Raw genomic sequence first — 20,534 nt, forward strand, 5'->3', positions numbered from 1 at the left:
CTACTTTCCATCCTCAATCAAGTGGTCAAGTAGAAGGGTGAATCATATCCTAGAAGATATGCTCCGAGCTTGTCTAATATCGTTCGGTGTGAATTGGGAGAAGTGCCTTCCATTCGCCGAATTTTCTTATAACAACAGTTACCAATCAAGCTTGGGCAAAGCTCCTTTTGAAGTTCTCTATGGACGAAGATGTCGAACACCTCTTAATTGGTCAGAAACCGGAGAGAGGCAACTCTTTGGTCCAGATATGATCCAGGATGCAGAAGAGCAAGTTCGCATTATTCGTGAAAAGTTGAAAACAGCCCAGTCTCGTCAAAAGAGCCAATATGATCGTCATCATAAGGCTGTGACCTTTGAAGTTGACGAGAAGGCTTACCTTCGGGTTACACCTTTGAAGGGAACCCAATTTCGGTATCAAGGGCAAGTTGGCTCCTCGTTATATCGGTCCTTTTCGCATTCTTGCCAAATGAGGAGAAGTTGCCTACCAATTGGAACTTCCTCCGCATCTTTCCAAGGTTCATGATGTATTCCACGTCTCGCAACTCACACGTTACTATTCGGATCGTATCCACGAACTGGACCATGAAACGCTTGATCTCCAAGATGACCTTTCATACCGAGAATACCCTGTGTGTATTCTTGATCAAGCTGAGCGTACCACTCGATGTCGAAACCTCAAGTTTCTTAAAGTTCAATGGTCAAATCATTCTGAAAAAGAGGCAACATGGGAAAGAGAGGATCGTCTTCGACTTGAGTATCCCGCGCTATTCCCGACGACTTCCAAATCTCGGAACGAGATTCTTTTAAGTGGGGGTGAGTTGTCACATCCCTGATCCCTATTAGGGTTAGAAAGTTGTGCTCATGTCTTCTTTCCTTGCATCCAACAAAACAAAGCAAAGAAACCAAAGAAAAACCCTAGCCACTCTTTATTCATGAAAATTTTCAACTAGTGCCAAATCAATGAATCCAAAATGGTCATTTTAAAAGTTCATATTTTCTGATAAATGTTGAAAACTAAATAACAGAGGTGAAATATATTTTCAAAGTGCCTTTGGCATTTTAAATTTAAGTTAAAAGCTACTAAAATCAATTATATAATTGATTTCAAATATTTCAAAGTTCCAATGATGTTGAAAACTTTATACGTGGTTGGGAATATTCCAACTAACACTCCAGTATCATTCAAACTATTTTAGGAATAGTTTGGAGCCAAAAATACAACAAAAAAAGTCAGTAAGTAAATAACAGAAACAAAAATGGAAAAAATGGAAAGAAACTTACATGTCGCTCACCTGAGGCCCAGCCCACCCCAAAGCCTGTCGTCTTCCTCATGCCAGCGAGCAGCAGGAGGTGCCCGCCGCTCGTTCCGGCGCGGCCACACACCTGTGCGTCTACGTGGAACTCCCTGATGCGCTGGAGAGGAGGGATAAGGCCTCCGGGATCCATTCCCGACCTCATCCTCTCCCCATTCGATCTCTCTCCTCTCTTTCTTCATCGGCCGCCATGACCGCGAGCTCGAGCTCGAGCTAGCCATTGCTCCGGCCGTCCTTCCCCGTCCCTAAGAGTGCGGTTCGCTCCGCCTCGTCGAGTTGGTCGTCTCAGCCAAAGGAAAGAAGCCCCCGAGCCCTGCATCGCCGGATCTCCATCGTCTTCTTCCTCAGATATCCGACGTTGACGACCGCTGTTCTCCCTGCTCAGGTCGTCCCCGAGCCCATTTTCGACGCCGCTGCACTCCCTGTGACCTCAGGGTGCCTTCCCCCTTCTTTCCCCTCTCGATTTCAAGCTCTAGGCCTAGTTTCACCGGAGCCCGACGAGGACCGCCGCGGTAGCTCGTCGCCGGTGGCCCTACGGTGACCGATTGGTCCACCCGAGGCCTGCAATGGCTCCATCTCGTCGCGTAGATGCTCTAGGAGCCCAGCCCCGCGCAAAATGCCCTCTGTTTCGATGGCCGAGCTTCGGCCGCCGCCAATCTCGACGACAGCGTCGATTCCGGCCACCCCAGCCCCTGGGGTTTGCTCCATCGTGCGTGCCGTCGGGTGGCTGTTCGTCCCGAGGTCTGTGTCGTGCATTTGGTCATCGGTGATGCGTTTCCGACGCCCTCCGTCGTCTCTGGTGCTGCCGGAGGCTCACCGCCGGCGAGATCGACCTCGTCGCTGGTGGGTCCTTCCCCCCTGAGCCTATGACAGGTGGGGCCAACCCCTGTCCAATTAAGTTTAATAAAAAAATAAAAATAACTTATTTAATTAACTTAAACAAACAGTGACAGGTGGGTCCTGCTCTATTAATTAGCTAATTAAGTTAAATATAAACTAAAAACTGGCCAGAGTCACTGACCAGTGGGTCCCACTGGTCAGGTTTGAATTTCAACGGCCAGATTGACCTGCTGATGTCATGCTGATGGAATAAAACCTTTTCTTCTTAAAAATAATTCCAGAAAAACAAAGTGAATATAACTCCAAATTTGATGTAATTTTGATGGAAATTCATAGAAAATTGAATATAACTCCAAATTTGACAAATAATATATGTAAAATGATCAAAAAAATTCAAGGAATCTAATGGTGCTATTTTCATGCATGAAAAACAAAGTTATGAAACAACATCAGCTCAAATCAGTTAAAAGAATTTGCTAAATTATAATTCAAATCTTATTTGAATTATGATTTCAAATCAAGATCACCCAAAAGGTTGTGTTAGTCATCTCAAACCATGCTACATTGCATTTCATGCATCATTTTGTTGCATATGTTTGATATTGATTGTTGTTATTCCAGTAGGCTCCGCCCCTCCGGATACATCTGATTATCCGACTGACGGATATCACCCCTGTGCTGAGCAACAAGGCAAGCAACCATTTTGATCATCCCGATAAATCCCATGTTCTCGCTCCTGCTCTTACTTATGGCATTAGGTTAAAATGTTTTCTATGCTTTTACCACGTTAGTTGAACCCACTTCCTTTGCATGACCTGTCCTTGTCACAGTAAATAGTTGAACCTTGCAACCTAGCATACCTGGTAGATGCTTTAGCCCTAATGTGCTTATCCTGCTATGCATGCTATGCTTAGAGTTGTGCATGGTCTACCATCTGGGTGATGAACAGGATCGTGAGAATGTATTGAGGTAATAAAGGTTGTGTGTTGCACCTGATTTGGTAAAGGTACTGGTGAAAGGCCATGTAGGAGTACATGGCGGGTTGTTTCATTGGAACCGTCCTTAGGAACTAAGTTCCGTGTATGTAATCGAAGTCAAGATACTACCACATGCTGGGCCCTTAAATATGACCCTGCTCGACTTATTATTCGCCTAGTACTCGGTCCAGTAGTTGCAAGTAGTTTCTGGTGTTTATAGTTATGCTGGAGGCCGTGCGTAGCGCTGACCTTAGAGGTAGGCTATGATGCGGTAGGCAGTGGCACGGTGTACCAAGTGGCACCCGGATGGTGGGCTTGGGAACCCTGCGCACATCGTTTGGGGCCGCGGCGGAAACCTCGGCCGGACTTCCGTGCGGGTTGCCCTCAGATAGGCGATAGGCGTGGACTAAGTATTAGCGTGGTTATCGATCGTGGCCGACTCCCTCGCTGGGCTTCCGCTTGAAGGTTGTGGAGGTGGATGACGTGCACATAGCGATAAGTGGTGAGAGCATGTGTGAAGAAGTACACCCCTGCAGGGTTATGATCTATTCGAATAGCCGCGTCCGCAGATATGGACCACTTGGAAACATATGATGTTCATAGATAAGTATAATGGCTACCCATAAAATTGTCAAGATAAGTGTGAGTGTCGTGGATGGCATTTCTGTAGGGAGACGGAATGATTCCACGATGGAGTATTGTTGTGGTGTTAGTGGACTCGTGTGCGAGAAAACAAAGGTGTCAAAGCTATTTGAAAATGAGTTTGTCTAACCAAGATTCAAATGATGGCTTTCTGCATGAAACCCCACAACTCCTTGTTGATACATTGCATGAGCAGATAGATTATCCTAAAGTCTTGCTGAGTACTTTTGTACTCACGTTTTCTTAATAAATTTTTGAAGAGGTTGTTAATGACCCTAATGGACGGTTCTACCTAGACGTTGATGATGACGAGTAGCTGGTGTCCCAGCTACGATCGGGCCCTAGGTTGGGTCTGTAGATAGTAAGGCCATGTGCCTTTATCTTTCCATTTGTTTGTACTCAAACAGTTTTAATCTTCCGCTCGCTTGTAAGACTTGTGTGTATGACTTGTGATGATGGGTCGTAAGACCCGTATTGGTGTAATATTATGTGTGAGGCTCTTCCGAGCCTTCTAAATAAAGTTTGTATGCTTATGGTTATGTTGTGATGCCATTGATGCATCTATACATATTGGTATGCCATGCGTACGTGTGTTGTACTTGATATGTATGGGGTTTGAATACCTAGTCGTATGCCTTAGTAGCACTCCTTGCGGGGAGATGCCCCTTTGTGATTCCATCGAGCCATGGTAGTTCGCTACTGCTCCGGACACATTGGTTGACTGGCATGTGTCCTTCTTAGTTGTTGTGTCTGTCCCTTGGGAAATGTCACGCGTATGTAATGGAGTCCTTGTAGCTTGTTATGACTCGTCTACATACGCTGATGACCGACACCTGCTTTGCTGGGTCATGTATGCCTGTCCCTGTATGGAACTGCCGCTTGAGTTTATGACTATACATGTCGATCCGGGTTCTTTGACATTGGATTGCTAGCGACACAATTTCATACGCGATAAAAAGGCGCAAATGGTCCCGGCTAAGGTAAGGCTGCATCCGTGGGGATAACCATGCGTGAGACCACAAAGAGATGCGATGTGTTACAGGCTGGATTCCTTTGGCTTAGAATCGGGGTCCCGACACCTTATTCAATTTCCTAAAATCGATCACCATCCTATAGCCAGTAATAATCCTCTGTGGGATCAATTCATCCTTATCATTAGCGGCAGCGGTAATGCCTCCCTACTTAGGAGAGCAATGCACCGGACTAACCCAATCGCTATGAGCAACATGATAGATAATACTCGCTTCCAGGAGCTTTAGTATTTTTTTTCTTACTACTCCTTTCATCTTAGGATTCCATCTCCTTTGATGATCAGCAACTGGTTTGAAATCAGGATCAATTTTGATCTTGTGCTGGCATAGAGTAGGACTAATGCCCTTAAGATCATCTAGAGTATATCCAATAGTAGCACGGTGCTTCCTCGAAGTTTTTAGCAACTTCTTTTCTTCATGCTCTCAGAGGCTGGCATTAATAATGACATGATATATCTCCTTTTCATCAAGATAGGCATACTTAAGAGTATCAGGAAACTGTTTAAGCTCCAACACAGGATCGCCCTTTGGTGGGGGTGGATCCCCAAGCAGTTCAACATGCAAGTTATTCTTGAGGATAGGATATTGTTCTAAGACAACTCTATCTATTTCATCCCTTTCATCCATATGCATATCATTTTCATGCTCAAGCAAGTATTGCTCTAAGGGATCAGTAGGAGGCACGACAATAGAAGCTAAGGCAATAGTTTCATCCTTACTAGGAAACTCTTTTTCATGAGGTTGTCTACCAAACTTGGAGAAATTGAACCCATGTGACACACCTTCAAAGCCAACAGTGACAATTTGCTTCTCACAATCAATATGAGCATTGACGGTATTGAGGAAGGGTCTGCGAAATACGATGGGACAAAAGCTATCTTGTGCGGTAGCAAGAACGAGGAAATCAGCAGGATACTTCGTTTTACCACACAAGACTTCAACATCCCTAACAATACCCACATGGCAGATAGTATCTCTATTGGCAAGTTGAATAGTGACATCAATAGGCTCTATCTCAACAGGTGGAATCTCATCTTTGATTTCATCATATAAGGATTGAGGTATTGCACTAACACTAGCACACACGTCACATAAACCATGATAGCAATGATCTCCTATCTTAACAGAAACCACAGGCATGCCAACAACAGGCCTATGTTTGTCTCTAACGTGAGGTTTAGCATCTTCACAGAAGTGAATATTATGTCCCTCAACATCGTCGGACAGAAGATCTTTGATAATAGAAATGCTACGTTCAACTCTAATTTTCTCAGGGGGTGTAGGTGTTCTAATTTAGCCTGTACGTATCACAGTTGAAGCTTTAGAATGATCCTTTATCCTAACAGGGAAAGGTGGTTTCTCAATGTAAGCAGTGGGAACCACAGGATCATTATAGGCAATGACTTTCTCTTCAACTAGAGTGGGTTTAACTACATTGACTTATAAAGGAGGATGATATTTAAACCACTTCTCTTTGGGGAGATCAATATGAGCAGCAAAGGATTCACACAATGAAGCTACTATCTCAGAGTCAAGTCCATACTTAGCGCTAAAGTCACTAAAAGTATTTGTCTCAACAAAGGATTTAACGCAATCAAACGTGAAATTCATACCTGACTCCTTACCTTCTTCAAGCTCCCAATCTTCAGAGTTGCGTTTAATTCTCTCCAATAAATTCCATTTGAAGTCAATATCTCTCTTCATAAAAGAACCGGTACAAGAAGTGTCAAGCATGGTGTGATCATCATGGGAAAGCGGAGCATAGAAGTTTTGAATGATAATTTCTATCGAGAGCTCATGATTGGGGCTTGAATATAACATTTATTTAAGCCTCCCCCAAGCTTGAGCGATGCTTTCTCTGTCACGAGGCCAAAAATTATAAATATAATTCCGATCACGATGTACTAACTGCATAGGATAAAACTTTTGATGAAATTCCAATTTCAACCGATTGTAGTCCCATGATCCAGTATCATCACATAGCCTATACCATGTCAACGCCTTATCCTTCAAATATAAAGGAAAGACCTTCTTCTTGACCTCATCCTCGGGCAAACCTGCAAGCTTAAATAAACCACAAACTTCATCTACATAGATTAGATGCATGTCTGGATGTGATGTTCCATCTCGTGTGAAAGGATTAGCCAGCAGTTTCTCAAGCATACCCAAAGGAAATTCAAAGCAAATATTTTCAGTAGGTGCAGCAGGTTGAGGAGAAACTCTTTGTGCTTCCATTCGATGTGAAGATACCCCGAACAGGCCCCTCAAAGGATTAGTATCCATAGTGACAAGTGACAACAAATTTCAGCACACTATATGAATGTTTCATTACCAAGTTCCACATACCAAAGGCGCTTCACTCCGTGGCAACGGCGCCAGAAAAGAGTCTTGATGACCCACAAGTAAAGGGGATCAATCGTAGTCCTTTTAATATGTAAGAGTGTCGAACCCAACGAGGAGCAGAAAGATCTGACAAGTGGTTTTCAGCAAGGTAAAATCTGCATGCACTGAAATTGTCGGTAACAAGTGATTGTTTGGTGAGATGATTCGTAGTGAGCAACAAGTAACAAAAGTAGCAATGGTGCAGGAAAGTGACCCAATCCATTTTGTAGCAAGGGACAAGCCTGGACAAAGTCTTATAGGAGGAAAAACGCTCCCGAGGACACACGGGAATTTCTGTCATGCTAGTTTTCATCATGTTCACATGATTCGCGTTCGTTACTTTGATTGTTTGATATGTGGGTGGACCGGCGCTTGGGTACTGCCCTTCCTTGGACAAGCATCCCACTTATGATTAACCCCTCTCACAAGCATCCGCAACTACGAAAGAAGAATTAAGACAAAGTCTAACCATAGCATTAAAATAGTGGATCCAAATCAGCCCCTTACGAAGCAACACATAAACTAGGGTTTAAGCTTATGTCACTCTAGCAACCCATCATCTACTTACTACTTCCCAATGCCTTCCTCTAGGCCCAAATAATGGTGAAGTGTTATGTAGTCGACGTTCACATAACACCACTAGAGGAAAAACATCATACAACACATCAAATTACCGAACGAATACAAAATTCACATGACTACTATTAGCATGACTTATCCCATGTCCTCAGGTACAAAAGTAACTACTCACAAAGCATAATCATATTCACGACCATAGAGGTAATGAGTAGCATCAAGGATCTGAACATAAACTCTTCCACCAAGTAATCCAACTAGCATCAACTACGAAGAGTAATCAACACTACTAGCAACCTTACAAGTACCAATCGGAGTCGCGAGACGGAGATTGGTTACAAGTGATGAACTAGGGTTTGGAGATGAGATGGTGCTGATGAAGATGTTGATGGTGACGAGTCCCCTCCGATGAGAGGAGTGTTGGTGATGACGATGGCGATGATTAACCCCTCCGAGAGGGAAGTTTCCCCGGCAGGATCATCCTGCCGAAGCTCTAGATTGGTTCTGCTCAAGTTCCGCCTCGTGGCGTTGGCGAAACCATGAAAAATCTCCTCCGTGATTTTTGTCCAGACGAAACCCTTCATATAGCAGAAGAGGGGGGCAAGTGGGCCAGCAGGTTGCCCACAAGCCCTCATGGTGTGGCCTGTGGGGTGGCCGCGTCGTGCAGGCTTGTGGCCAACCCCTGGCGCCCCTCTGGCGCTTCTTTGGCCCAGTATTTTTTATAAATCAGGAAAAAAATCCTCGTTGATTTTTACGGTGTTCGGAGTTGCGCAGAATAGGTATCTCAACTTTGCTCCACTTTCAGTCCAGAATTCCAGTTCCGGCATTCTCCCTCTTCATGTAAACCTTGCAAAAATAAGAGAGAAAAGGCATAAGAATTGTATCGTGAAGTGAAATAAAAGCCCAAGAAGCGATAAATATCAACATGAAAACATGATGCAAAATGGACGTATCATCCAGCACCCACCCTTCTTCTTCGTCTCGAGCTACGTTTGCCCTTGGCCATGGCCAGAGGGAGAGGGTGGCCCCCGTCTTCTGCCTCAATGGCCAGGGGTTCCTGCTCGGATCATGCCACCGCTTCAACAGCTGATGTGGAGGATGGTCCGAACGCACGTGGTGGAAGAGGGATGAGGGGCCGCGGTGGCTGTGTAGGCCGCGGGCGGGGAAGGAGGAGCATCGCTCCACCCCTTCCTTTGGTGCCAGACCCTCCTCCCGTGGAGACCCATGCGGAGGGGATGGCGCTGAAGTTCTTCGTCAAGCTGCGCGGCCCCATCCGGAGCCGTCTCTGCCTCCTCGGCCCCTTCGCTAGGGTGATGGAGGAGGAGAAGCCGCCTGTGCTATGGCTGCAGGCGCACGGTTGCTGTAATGGCGTCGTGGAGGTGGACATGGAGTATGCAGAGCCTCGCTTCCTGCTGCTTGGGCGCGGGCGGAAGAGCTTCGCCCATGCCCACAAACTCTGGGGTGGGCACGTTCTCCGCTTCAAGATGGTGGTGGTCGACCTGCTCTCCGTCAAGATATACGGGAGCTTAGGTGTGCGCCTCACCTGCTGTGAAGAGAGCTCCAGCGGGACTGAAAGTCCTTCCTCGCGCGATAGCGATGAGGAGGATAGTGACGGCAGTGGTAGCGACGACTGGTCCGGGCCTCGATAGGTCAAGCTGCAGTACGAGGACCTGACCTCGGACTGACTGTCGGCTGCACCATCACCATCAGCTCGCATCTCTCCCCCTCTCCAGTGGGGTGGACTCGCTGGTGGATCCGACACTACCTCTTCTTCCAGGGGTCCACGTGTCGGGGGGATAACCCCGGGGTAGGCTCATCAAGCCTGCTCCTTCATTTCTGGCCCAAAGGATATGAACATATACAGTTTCCCAAGGCCCAAGTCTTCCGGCCGGCTAGGCTGCGCCTACCGGCTAGAGGATGAGGCGGCCATCCCTCTGGCCGGCCAGGCAACCCCTGTAGGCTAGAATCGAGGCGGTTACCTCTTCCGAGCCGCCCTGGTCTAGCCAGCCGGTTAGGAATGAGGCGGCTACATCCAAGCCGGTTGGCCGAGCAGGCTAGCCGGCCAAGGATCACAAGTCACATCAGATCGTAGGTCACGATGAGACCTTACGATTAAAGGTATCTACGCGTCAGCAAAGGTACTGGATCGGGGCGCCCGGCAGGTACGAGCGTCGGCGGCCACGCCGCTGACCTACCCCGACTCTGATCCATCACCTAGCATAGTGTTGGACTGTCGCACTCCCTCTCCATTACTGCACTCGGCGTGGGGAACAGTGGAGGCAGTCGTACTATCTGCCCATGACGAATCTCGCTGGACGATGCTTCACTTACAACACGTGCTCGGCGTCAACCTTACGCGAGAGCCTCATTGGCGAGCCGGTGGGTCCCACTACCAATCGAGACCATGCAACCGGCGGGCCCCTCAAGTGACAATACAAGACTCTAGTGGGCCCCTGGCCAGCCGGCGAGGCTGCCAGCCGGGTCCCACATTTGTACCCTTTATCCATATTGTAGGCCGGCGGGTTCGTCTATAAAACCCCCCGGTCACCCTCCATGCAGGGCCCCAATCATTCCACAGTCGAACAACACCACACACTCACCAACCATAGAGAGAGAGGTAGAGACGAGCCGGCTGCTCCCCTCTTCCTCCTCCCAACACAGCTCCAGGAGCAACTCCGTACTTTGTTCATACACATCAAACACTCCGGCAGGACTAGGGGTATTATCTCTACGGAGAGCCCTGAACCTGGGTACATCGTGCGTTCCATGCGTGTACCAACCTCGTTCCCAGCGTCCACCTTTGTCCCATCGGTTCTCACCGACTTTAGCCTACCTATGGCATATGTTGTGAGTATTCACCGACATTTGGCGCCCACCATGGGGCCGATCGCGGCATCAGCTGGCTTTACTTGCTCGGCCTGGGCCCCGCACCTACACCCCCGGATGCATCGCGTCCAGATTAGTTTGCATGCCCGTGGAGCCCGCTTTCGACGAGGCAACACCCATGATGATCGACGTCCCCGTCCGCCATACGGATTCAGACAAAAATTCTGATGACGAGGCGCTTCCTAGCATCGTCGTCGCTGCTATGGAGAACCTCATCGTTCTCTTCAGCGAACTACGTGTCCGCGCTACTTCGGCGAGGACTTCGACGTTGAGGCACTCTGTGATGTCAGTTGTGCTTCCCCGGTAACGACGCCAGGAATAGTCGTGTCGACGGCACCAGGAATCCTTCTGCTACGGTACGCCTTAAGGGACTTCCTAGGCAAATATGCAAAGGATTTCCCCCGTGGCCTTGGAGCCTTGCGTTGGTGTTCCCTCGAAGCGGAAAGGGTGATGTAGCACAGCGGTGGTAAGTATTTCCCTCAGTTTGAGAACCAAGGTATCGATCCAGTGGAGGAGTATCACAAGATCCTGCACAAACACAAAAGCTTGCTCCCAACTCTATGAAGGGGTTGTCAATCCCTTATAGATTGTTCGCCAAGTGAGAACTGAAAGCAACAAAGTAACAAAGCAAAGTAAAAGCAAAAGTGGAAACGACAGATGTGAATAGACCCGGGGGCCGTAGTGTTTACTAGTTTCTTCTCTCATGAAAGCAAGTAGACGATGGGTGAACAAATTACTGTCGAGCAATTGATAGAACCACGCAAAGTCGTGACGTCATCTATGGCAATGATTATTTCTATAGGCATCACGTCCAAAACAAGTAGACCGATACTATCTGCATCTACTACTATTACTCCACACGTCGACCGCTATCCAGCATGCATCTAGTGTATTAAGTCCAAAAGAACAGAGTAACACCTTAAACAAGATGACATGATGTAGATGGACAATCTCATATCAACGATAGAGCCCATCTTGTTACCCTTGATGGCAACTACTTAATGTGTGCCTTGCTGCCCCTACTGTCACTGGGAAAGGTCACCACATGGTAGAACCCAAAAGCAAGCACTTCTCCCATTGCAAGAATCATAGATCTAGTTGGCCAAACAAAACCCAAGACTCGGAGAGACTTACAAGGATATCAAATCATGCATATAAGAAATAAGCAAAGACTCAAATATATATCATAGATAATCGGATCACAAATCCAAAATTCATCGGATCTCGACAAACACACCGCCAAAGAAGATTACATCGGATAGATCTCCATAAAGATCATGGAGAACTTTGTATTGAAGATCTAAGAGAGAGAAGAAGCCATCTCGCTACTAACTACGGACCCGTAGGTTTGAAGTGAACTACTCACGAGTCATTGGAGGGGCGATGATGATGAAGAAGAAGCCCTCCAACTCCAAAGTCCCCTCCAGAAGGGCGACGGAAAGGGTCTCCAGATAAGATCTCGCGGAAATGGAAGCTGGCGGCGGCGGAAAAGTATTTTCGTGGATCCCCTGATTTTTTGCTTTATTTTAGGGAATATATAGGCCAAAGATCTAGGTCAGGGGGCGCTCAGGGAGGCCACAAGCCCTGCCACAGCCGCCTCCCCCTTGGTGGCAGAGTGGGGTCTTGTGGGCTCCCTGGAGCCCGCCTGGCTTGGCCCACAAGCCCCCTGATCTTCTTCCGTTTGGGAAAAAATCATTTCGGGGATTTTATTCCGTTTGGACTCTGTTCCAAAATCAGATCTGAAAAGAGCCAAAAACACAGAAGAAACAGGAACTGGCACTTGGCACTGAATTAATAAGTCGGTCCCAAAAAAGATATAAAAGGTACATAAAACATCGAGAGATGACAAGATAACAACATGAAACCATAAAAAATTATAGATACGTTTGAGATGTATCACTCTGCGCCAGCTTCAGCAGGCTCTCTATTGCTGAGATGCCTGCCCACGACGTATATCCCAGCAACGTCCTCGTCTTCGACGGCCCTCCGCCGTCGGTGGAGTGCTTCATCCCATACCACGTTGCTGTCGTCTCCAACACCGTGGAGGTGATGGTTATCGGTGCTGGCACCAGCACGACTCCCGGCAAGGCTGCTGCTGCCACCACTGATACTCTTCGGGACGCCATCGCCGGCCTGAAGACACCCGTCGCAGCCTCCGCAAACCCTGTTGATGCCCAGGCCTCGCTGGAGGAGGCTCGCAAGCGTATCCTGGAGGAGGGTATCGCCGTCACTTCGGCAAAGCGTCGGATGGAGGCCACACAGCGCGAGTATAACTCCACATACGGCCTCACTCCGATTACCGAGGCTCCTAGCCGGCTTGGATTGGTCCGTAGCCGCGGCCGGTTCATCGCCGAAGTCCTAGGTGGCGATCTGCCCACCTACGAGACCCCTGCGGCCAACATGCGAGCGGCTCAGGCGGCCATGGAGGAGATGGCGAGCCTGGAAGGCAATGAGCGCGCCTTCCAGGAGAAGCGGGTCAAGGACCTCCTTGACGCCGTCAACCAGCAGCAAGCTCGATTTGCCCCCAGTCAGGCCCAGTCAGAGTCTCCGGGACCCAACCCCAGAGCACGCTGCAACCCTAGCGGTTAGTATCATATAGAAGGATCTTCCTCGCATCGCCCTTCCGGCCGAAGGGGCGAGGTAAGGCATGACCGGCGCTCCCAGTGCCAGAGCGAGCACACCTCGGGCTTGCGTCGAGGAGGCGACGAGGGCGATTCGAACTGTGGGACTCTTCCCCCGCGAAGAATTCACGTCTCTGGTTAGCGAGGCGCTTCCCCCCTCGCCACTCGGGTTGGTGCTCACACTTCCCAGGATGATCAGGACGCTCGCCGGCGTCTCATCGTCCTGGCCCAATCAGCCCTCCTAGAGGAAGATGGCGCCGTCGGTCCGGCCTGCTTCGGCCCCCGGATCCGAGGGGAACAGTTCCCCCGAGGTTTCACTTTGCCTCGGGACACGCCCAAATACAATGGCACGGCCAAGCCAGAGGACTGGCTGATCGACTGCACCACGGCCGTCGGCATTGCCAGTGGCAACAAGTGCGTAGCGTTCCGCTACGTGCCACTCATGTTGACCGGCTCGGCCCGGACTTGGCTTAACAGCCTTCCGGCCGGCAGTGTCAACTCCTGGGTGGACTTCGAGGAGGCGTTTGTCCGCAATTTCACTTGCACCTACAAGCGCCCTGGCCAGCCCCGCGAGCTGGCCATGTGCATCCAGAAGCCCGACGAACCCCTTCGCGACTACGTCAGCCGGTGGACAGAGCTCCGTAACTCCTGCGTGGGGGTGCATGAGGTACAAGCCATCCAGTACTTCATCGACGGTTGCCGAGACGGCACCATCGTCAAGCATAAGGTTATGTGCTCCAAGCCCACCTCTCTGGCGGTGCTCATGCCCAAGGCGGACAACTACGCCACGGCCGACTCGGCGATGCGCGTCAAGGTGACCGCCTCGGACATGGCTGTCCCTGTGCCGGCTACTCCCAAGCCGGCTGGGGACAATCGCGGAGGCCAAAACAAAAACAAGCGCAAGGAGGATCAGATGGATTCCCGCTCCAACAACAAGTTGGTGGCCAACGTGGAAGGCGAAACATCAGCTCCTCAAGCCGGCCCACCACGAAAGCGTCCCAACCGAAACAACACTAACTGGCTGCCCAAGCAGTCCTTCGAGCAGCTGCTCGACGCCCCCTACAAGATACATTCTGGGGCGCAGCCGTCCACCCATACCCTTCGACAGTGCAGCTTTGCACGCCGCCTGTCGCAAGGGGATGGCCTGCCGGCTCCCCTAGGTGCACAGGCGGCACCTCGTGCACCAGCTCCTAGCCATGCTCCGGCTCCGCCGCCACCGCCTCACGACGACGGTCACCACCAATACGACTACCCCCATCAAGACGGAGCATTCGTCGTCTTCACCAGTGAAGGCGACGACAATCACAGCCTACGCCAGAGGCGGCGCGAGGTGAACGCGACGGTCCCCCCGGTTCCCCAGTACATGCATTGGTCAGACAAACCAATCACATGGAGCCGGGTGGACCATCCGGTGGTGATGCCCAACCCGGGATCATACGCGCTCGTCCTTGACCCCACCTTCGCCCCGAAGAGGCTCACGTGCCGATTCTCCCCGGTGTTGGTCGATGGCGGCAGCAGCATCAACATCCTCTACCTCGACACTCTCTTCAATCTCGGACTCAAGGAGAGGGACGTCCTAACGACCAGTACTGTCTTCCATGGCATCGTGCCTGCGTAGTCCTGCTCGCCCATTGGTAAAATCCAACTGGACGTCCTCTTCGGCGACAAAGTCCACTTCCGCCGAGAGTCCATATGGTTCGAGGTAGTGGACCTCAGCAGCCCGTATCATGCGCTGCTGGGAAGACCGGCTGTGGCCAAGTTTATGGCTATCCCGCACTACGCCTACCTAAAGATGAAGATGTCGGGCCCCAAGGGCATCATCACTGTTGTTGGCGACTACAAGAATTTGCTCGAGTGTGCCCAAGATAGCAGACGCCTTTCCGACGCCTTGGTGATTGCTGAGGAGAAGCGGCAGATCGACCGGCTCGTGGCTCAGGCTACTGAGCAGCTGGCGATTCCTTCTCCTCCGTCCCAATCAGCCGGCAAGGGCTCTTTCAAGCCGGCTAAAGAGACCAAGCAGGTCCCACTCGACCCTGCCAACCCACAACAGTGCGTCACCATCGGGGCTGGCCTCAGCCCCAAATAGGAAGGCGAGCTCGTCGACTTCCTCCGTGAGAATCATGACATCTTTGCATGGTCCCCCAAGGACATGTCGGGTGTTCCGAGGAAGTACGTCGAGCACAAACTTCACGTGTGACCGGATGCAAAGCCGATGAAACAACCATTGCGCCGCTTCGCCGAGGGGAAGCGACGCACGATCGGAGAAGAGATCACCTGGCTCCTTGCAACCGGCTTCATCATGGAGGTTTTCCACCCGGACTGGCTGGCTAATCCAGTCCTGGTGCTGAAGAAGAACAACACCTTGCGAATGTGTATCGACTACACTAGCCTGAATAAGGCTTGTCCGAAAGACCCTTTCGCGTTGCCTAGGATAGATCAAGTAATCGACTCCACTGTAGGCTGCGAACTGCTGTCGTTTCTGGACGCTTATGCAGGCTACCATCAAATCAAGCTGGATGCAGCTGATCGCCTGAAGACCTCCTTCATCACGCCCTTTGGGGCCTACTGCTACACCACCATGACATGCGGTCTGAAGAACGCAGGTGCGACATTCCAACGCTGCATGCAGCAGTGCCTACTACCGCATATCGGCAGAAACATCCACGTCTATGTGGATGACATCGTCGTCAAGACGAAGCAGCACTTCAGTCTCCTCGATGACTTGCGGGAGACGTTCGTCAACCTGCGCGAGTACAAGATCTGGCTCAACCCGGAGAAGTGTGTCTTTGGGGTTCCAGGCGGCAAACTCTTAGGGTTCTTCGTATCCGCCCGCGGCATCGAGGGAAACCCCGAGAAGATCGGCACCATCAAGCAGATGGTGCGGCCGGCTCGAATCCTCGACGTCCAGAAGTTTGCCGGCTGCTTGGCGTCCCTTAGCCGGTTCGTCAGCCGGCTTGGCGAGAAGGCCCTTCCACTCTACCAGCTCATGAAGAAGACAACGAAGTTCGAGTGAAACGACCAAGCGGGCGAGGCCTTCCGCGACCTCAAGCGGGTAATCTCGAGCATGCCAATCTTGGCAGCGCCGTCTGAAAGGGAACCCATACTCGCGTGGTTAGCGTAGTGCTGGTAGTTCAGCGTATGGAGGAGGGCTAGGCACTGCTAGTACAGTGCCCTGTCTATTACCTTAGCGAGGTCTTGTCCGCCTCCAAGCGAAACTATCCGCATTATCAAAAAATGTGTTACGGTGTTTACCTTGCGGCAAAGAAGTTGAAGCAATACTTCCAAGAGCATGCCATCACCGTGGTAAGCACTACTCCACTTTCAGAGATCAGGGGAAACCGTGATGCCACAGGCAGGATTGCCAAATGGTCCATTGCTATGGCAGACCACGATATCCGGTACGAGCCCCGCACCGCCATCAAATCTCAGGTGGTGGCCGACTTTTTAGTCGACTGGGCCGAGACCCAGTTTGAGCCACCGCCTCCAGACTCCACGCATTGGCGGATGCACTTTGACGGCTCGAAGATGCGGACAGGACTGGGAGCCGGCATCATCTTGATGTCTCCAAAAGGGGACCAGCTCAAGTATGCACTCCAGATCCACTTTGCCACCTCCAACAACGTCGCCGAATACGAAGCACTTGCTCACGGCCTCCGGCTCGGCAAGGAGATCGGCATCCGGTGGCTTATATGCTTCGGCGACTCCGACTTGGTGGTACAGCAAGTCTCTAGCGAATGGGACGCCAGGGACGCCAACATGGCAAGCTATCGCTTCCTCATCTAGCAGCTCAGCCGCCCCTTCGAAGGCTGTGAGTTCCACCACGTTCCCAGGGCAGAAAATGAGGCGGTTGATACACTGGCAAAGATCGGCTCCACGAGACAGGCCATTCCAGCCGGCGTCTCCCTCGAGCAACTCCATAAGCCGTCTATTAGGCCGTCTCCCGAGTCGGCATCGATCTTTGTGCTGGCAGACTCTGCGGTGCAAGCGTCGTCGGCTCCACCAATTACGCCGGTCGCAGCTCCTAGGCCGGCTACGCTGGCTATGCTGACTCCAATAGAGGCACCGACTGAGTCCATGGTGCAAGCGCCGTCGGCTCCACCAACTACGTCGGCTACAGTTCCCGTGCCGGCAACGTTGACCACGCCGACCCCAATGGCGGCACCGGCTACAACAACAACTCCGGCTCTGCCTGGCCTCGAATCCTGTCGTCTCGACACCCATTGGGTGGACGTCATGGAGGTAGACTGCGAGCCAGCTGCCGCAGCAGCGCCAGAGACACCTTGTCTCGAGTCCACGACCGTGGCTCCACCAAGCTCGGGGGCTGCAGAAGCCCCCAACAGACAATTCATGGCGGAGGCGACCCTTGTGTCGGCTCCGTCATGGGCTCAAACTATTCTGGCATTCCTTCTTCGCGGCGAACTTCCTCAGAACGAGGCGGAGGCGAGACAGATCCAACGCAGGTCTGCAGCCTACGCCATTATCAATCGCGAGCTAGTACGGCGTAGCGTGACCGGCGTGTTCCAACGCTGCGTTGAATCACAAAAGGGACAGGAGATCCTCAAAGACATTCACCTGGGGGAGTGTGGGCATCACGCCGCCTCGAGAACCCTCGTGGCCAAGGTGTTCCGCCACGGATTCTACTGGCCCACGGCTCTCAAGGAGGCCGTGGATCTGGTCGACAAGTGCGAAGGCTGCCAAGTCTTCAGCGCGAAAAGCCATATGCCGCCGTCGGCCCTCAAAACCATCCCCCTATCATGGTTGTTTGCCGTCTGGAGACTGGACATGGTAGGGCCCTTCAAGACGGCTCATGGTGGGATGACGCATCTCTTGGTAGCCGTCGACAAGTTCACCAAGTGGATTGAAGCCAGACCTATCAAAAAGCTTGATGGCCCCACCGCTGTCAAGTTCATCATAGACATTTCTGTCCGATACGGCGTTCCCCCCAGCATCATCACCGACAACGGCACCAACTTCGCCAAAGGCGCTCTGGCGCTCTATTGTTCCAAGGTAGGCATCCGACTCAATTTGGCATGAGTGGCACATCCCGAGTCAAATGGCCAAGCGGAGAGGGCCAACGGCCTGATTCTGGCCGACATCAAGCCGAGATTGGTGGCACCACTGGTCAGATTGGCCGGCTGCTGGATTGAAGAACTGCCGACTGTGTTATGGAGCCTCCGCACCACGCCCAACCGGTCCACCGACTTCACTCTGTTCTTTCTTGTGTACGGATCCGAGGCTATCATCCCCACGGATATCGAGTTCGACTCGCCTCGGGTCACCCTATACACGGAAACGGAGATGAAGGAGGCAAGAAGAAGACGGTGTGGACCTCCTCGAAGAAGCAAGGGATTTTGCCTTGATCCGGACGGCCATCTATCAACAGAAGCTGAGATACTACCACAGCAAAAAGATCAAGCCCCTCTCTTTCAGGGAGGGAGACTTGGTCCTCAAATGAATCCAGCGCACTGCCGGCCAACACAAGCTCTCATCCCCATGGGAGGGACCCTTCATCATCAGTAGGGTGTTGCACAACAATGCTTATTACTTGATCGATGCCCAAAAGCCAAGGAAGCTCAAGAGGGACGACTCCGGCCAAGAGACGGAACATCCATGGAATGCGGCATTGTTCCGCCCGTTCTATTGCTAGAAGGAAAGAATGAAACAATGGAAAGGGCATGCATATGTATCCTTCTCCCTCTTCAGGGATCAACAACAAATGCAATAAAAAGAGCATGCCTCATGTTTCTTTTTATTGAGAGTTTTCACTCAGTGGGCGCCCCTTGCCGGCTTCAATAAGCTCGGGGGATACACATCGTACACCTCTTGCTGGCTTAATCAAGCTCGGATGCTACGCAGCGCATGCCCCTTGCTGGCTTTAACAAGCTCGGGGGCTCGCTAGCCGCTTGGATGCCTTCCCTAGTGTAAAAGAACACATAGTGTAAACCGGCTGATCCCTGGTCACCTCGTATGAGCTTGCGGACTGGCTCCGGCCATCTGGCTTGCGAGGTGATGCCAGGTCAGGCTGGATACATGCAAACTTCGGCTACAAAGGGTCGCCGGCTCGGGCTGGCTCGATCATATATACGATCTCATTCAAGCCGGCCTCTGTTGGTTTATGTCATGTTCTTTAAGTCTTGATGGCTTTGAAAAATCTAAGTCTCATATTCTAAGATCAGAAACCTCGACCCAGCCGCAGACCGGCTCCTGACTGTCGGGTTGGCGGGGTGGAAGATTAGGAATACGAGGATTGGAGAAAAAGGAGTCAACCAGGAATCAAAAGACAAATATATAAGACAACACACATGGCAATACGGATATAATGATGAATACATACATTCAAAAAAGCATTGGCCCACGGCCCACGTTCATTATATCCCTCCAGGGGTAGAACAAAACACAAAGGACACCGGCTACGGGGCTACGGCCTCATCGGTCGCCCCCGCCGCTGCTCCTGAAGTGGTAGCTCCACCATCCCTGGCTGCTCCCGAGGCGGTTGCACCGTCTCCTTCACGAGGGCTCCCGGCTCCATCCGCACCGAAGTCGGCGTAGGCCGCACCACTGGAGGCGGCACCAGATTCCATGGCACGGGCCGCCTCATCGGAGCTGCCATCAGGGTCATAGGGCTGAAGGCCGTGCAGATCTTTAGCGATGACACCGCCATCTTCACCCCGCTCCAAAACAAAATCGTCCCAGGCGGCGTACTCGGCTATGCCGCTGGCCCTCACACGCAGTGCCTCCTCCACGCGTTGCAGCTCCGCCTCCAAGCCGTCATGCTGGGCGGCGAGCTTGACCAAGTCCAGGTTCCGATACCAGGACTTGGCCAAGCGCAGGGCCATGTAAGCCCCGGCCCGCGCGGCAGAGGCGCGCCAGGCATCCAGGCGTTCTCCGCCCGGTGCAAGCCAGCGCGCGAGCCGGCTCATTGACGCCGGCTACACGCCCTCCGGCCACATGGCCCCCACCATTGACGAGCCTGCAACCTAGAGCTGAGCCACAGACTCGCCTAGGGCGCGCAGGCGGGCCCGAAGGCCCATCCCGATCTCCTCCGCGCTCTAGCCGGATGTAGTATCTACCTCCTGCCCATCCACGCGACGCTCCTCGTTGCTCACCTCGACGGCAGTGTCGGCCGCAATCTGGGTCTCAGGAAAGAGACCTGGAGTAGCAACATCCGGGATACAAGAGCACAGTAAGAAGAGGGGACGGCCAAAAAGCCAAAAACAAGACAAAAAAGAGAGACTCACGTTGGAAGGCGCCATCGGTCTCATGGGA

Source organism: Hordeum vulgare, chromosome 2H (assembly GCF_904849725.1).
Source record: "Hordeum vulgare subsp. vulgare chromosome 2H, MorexV3_pseudomolecules_assembly, whole genome shotgun sequence".
NCBI lineage: Eukaryota > Viridiplantae > Streptophyta > Magnoliopsida > Poales > Poaceae > Hordeum > Hordeum vulgare.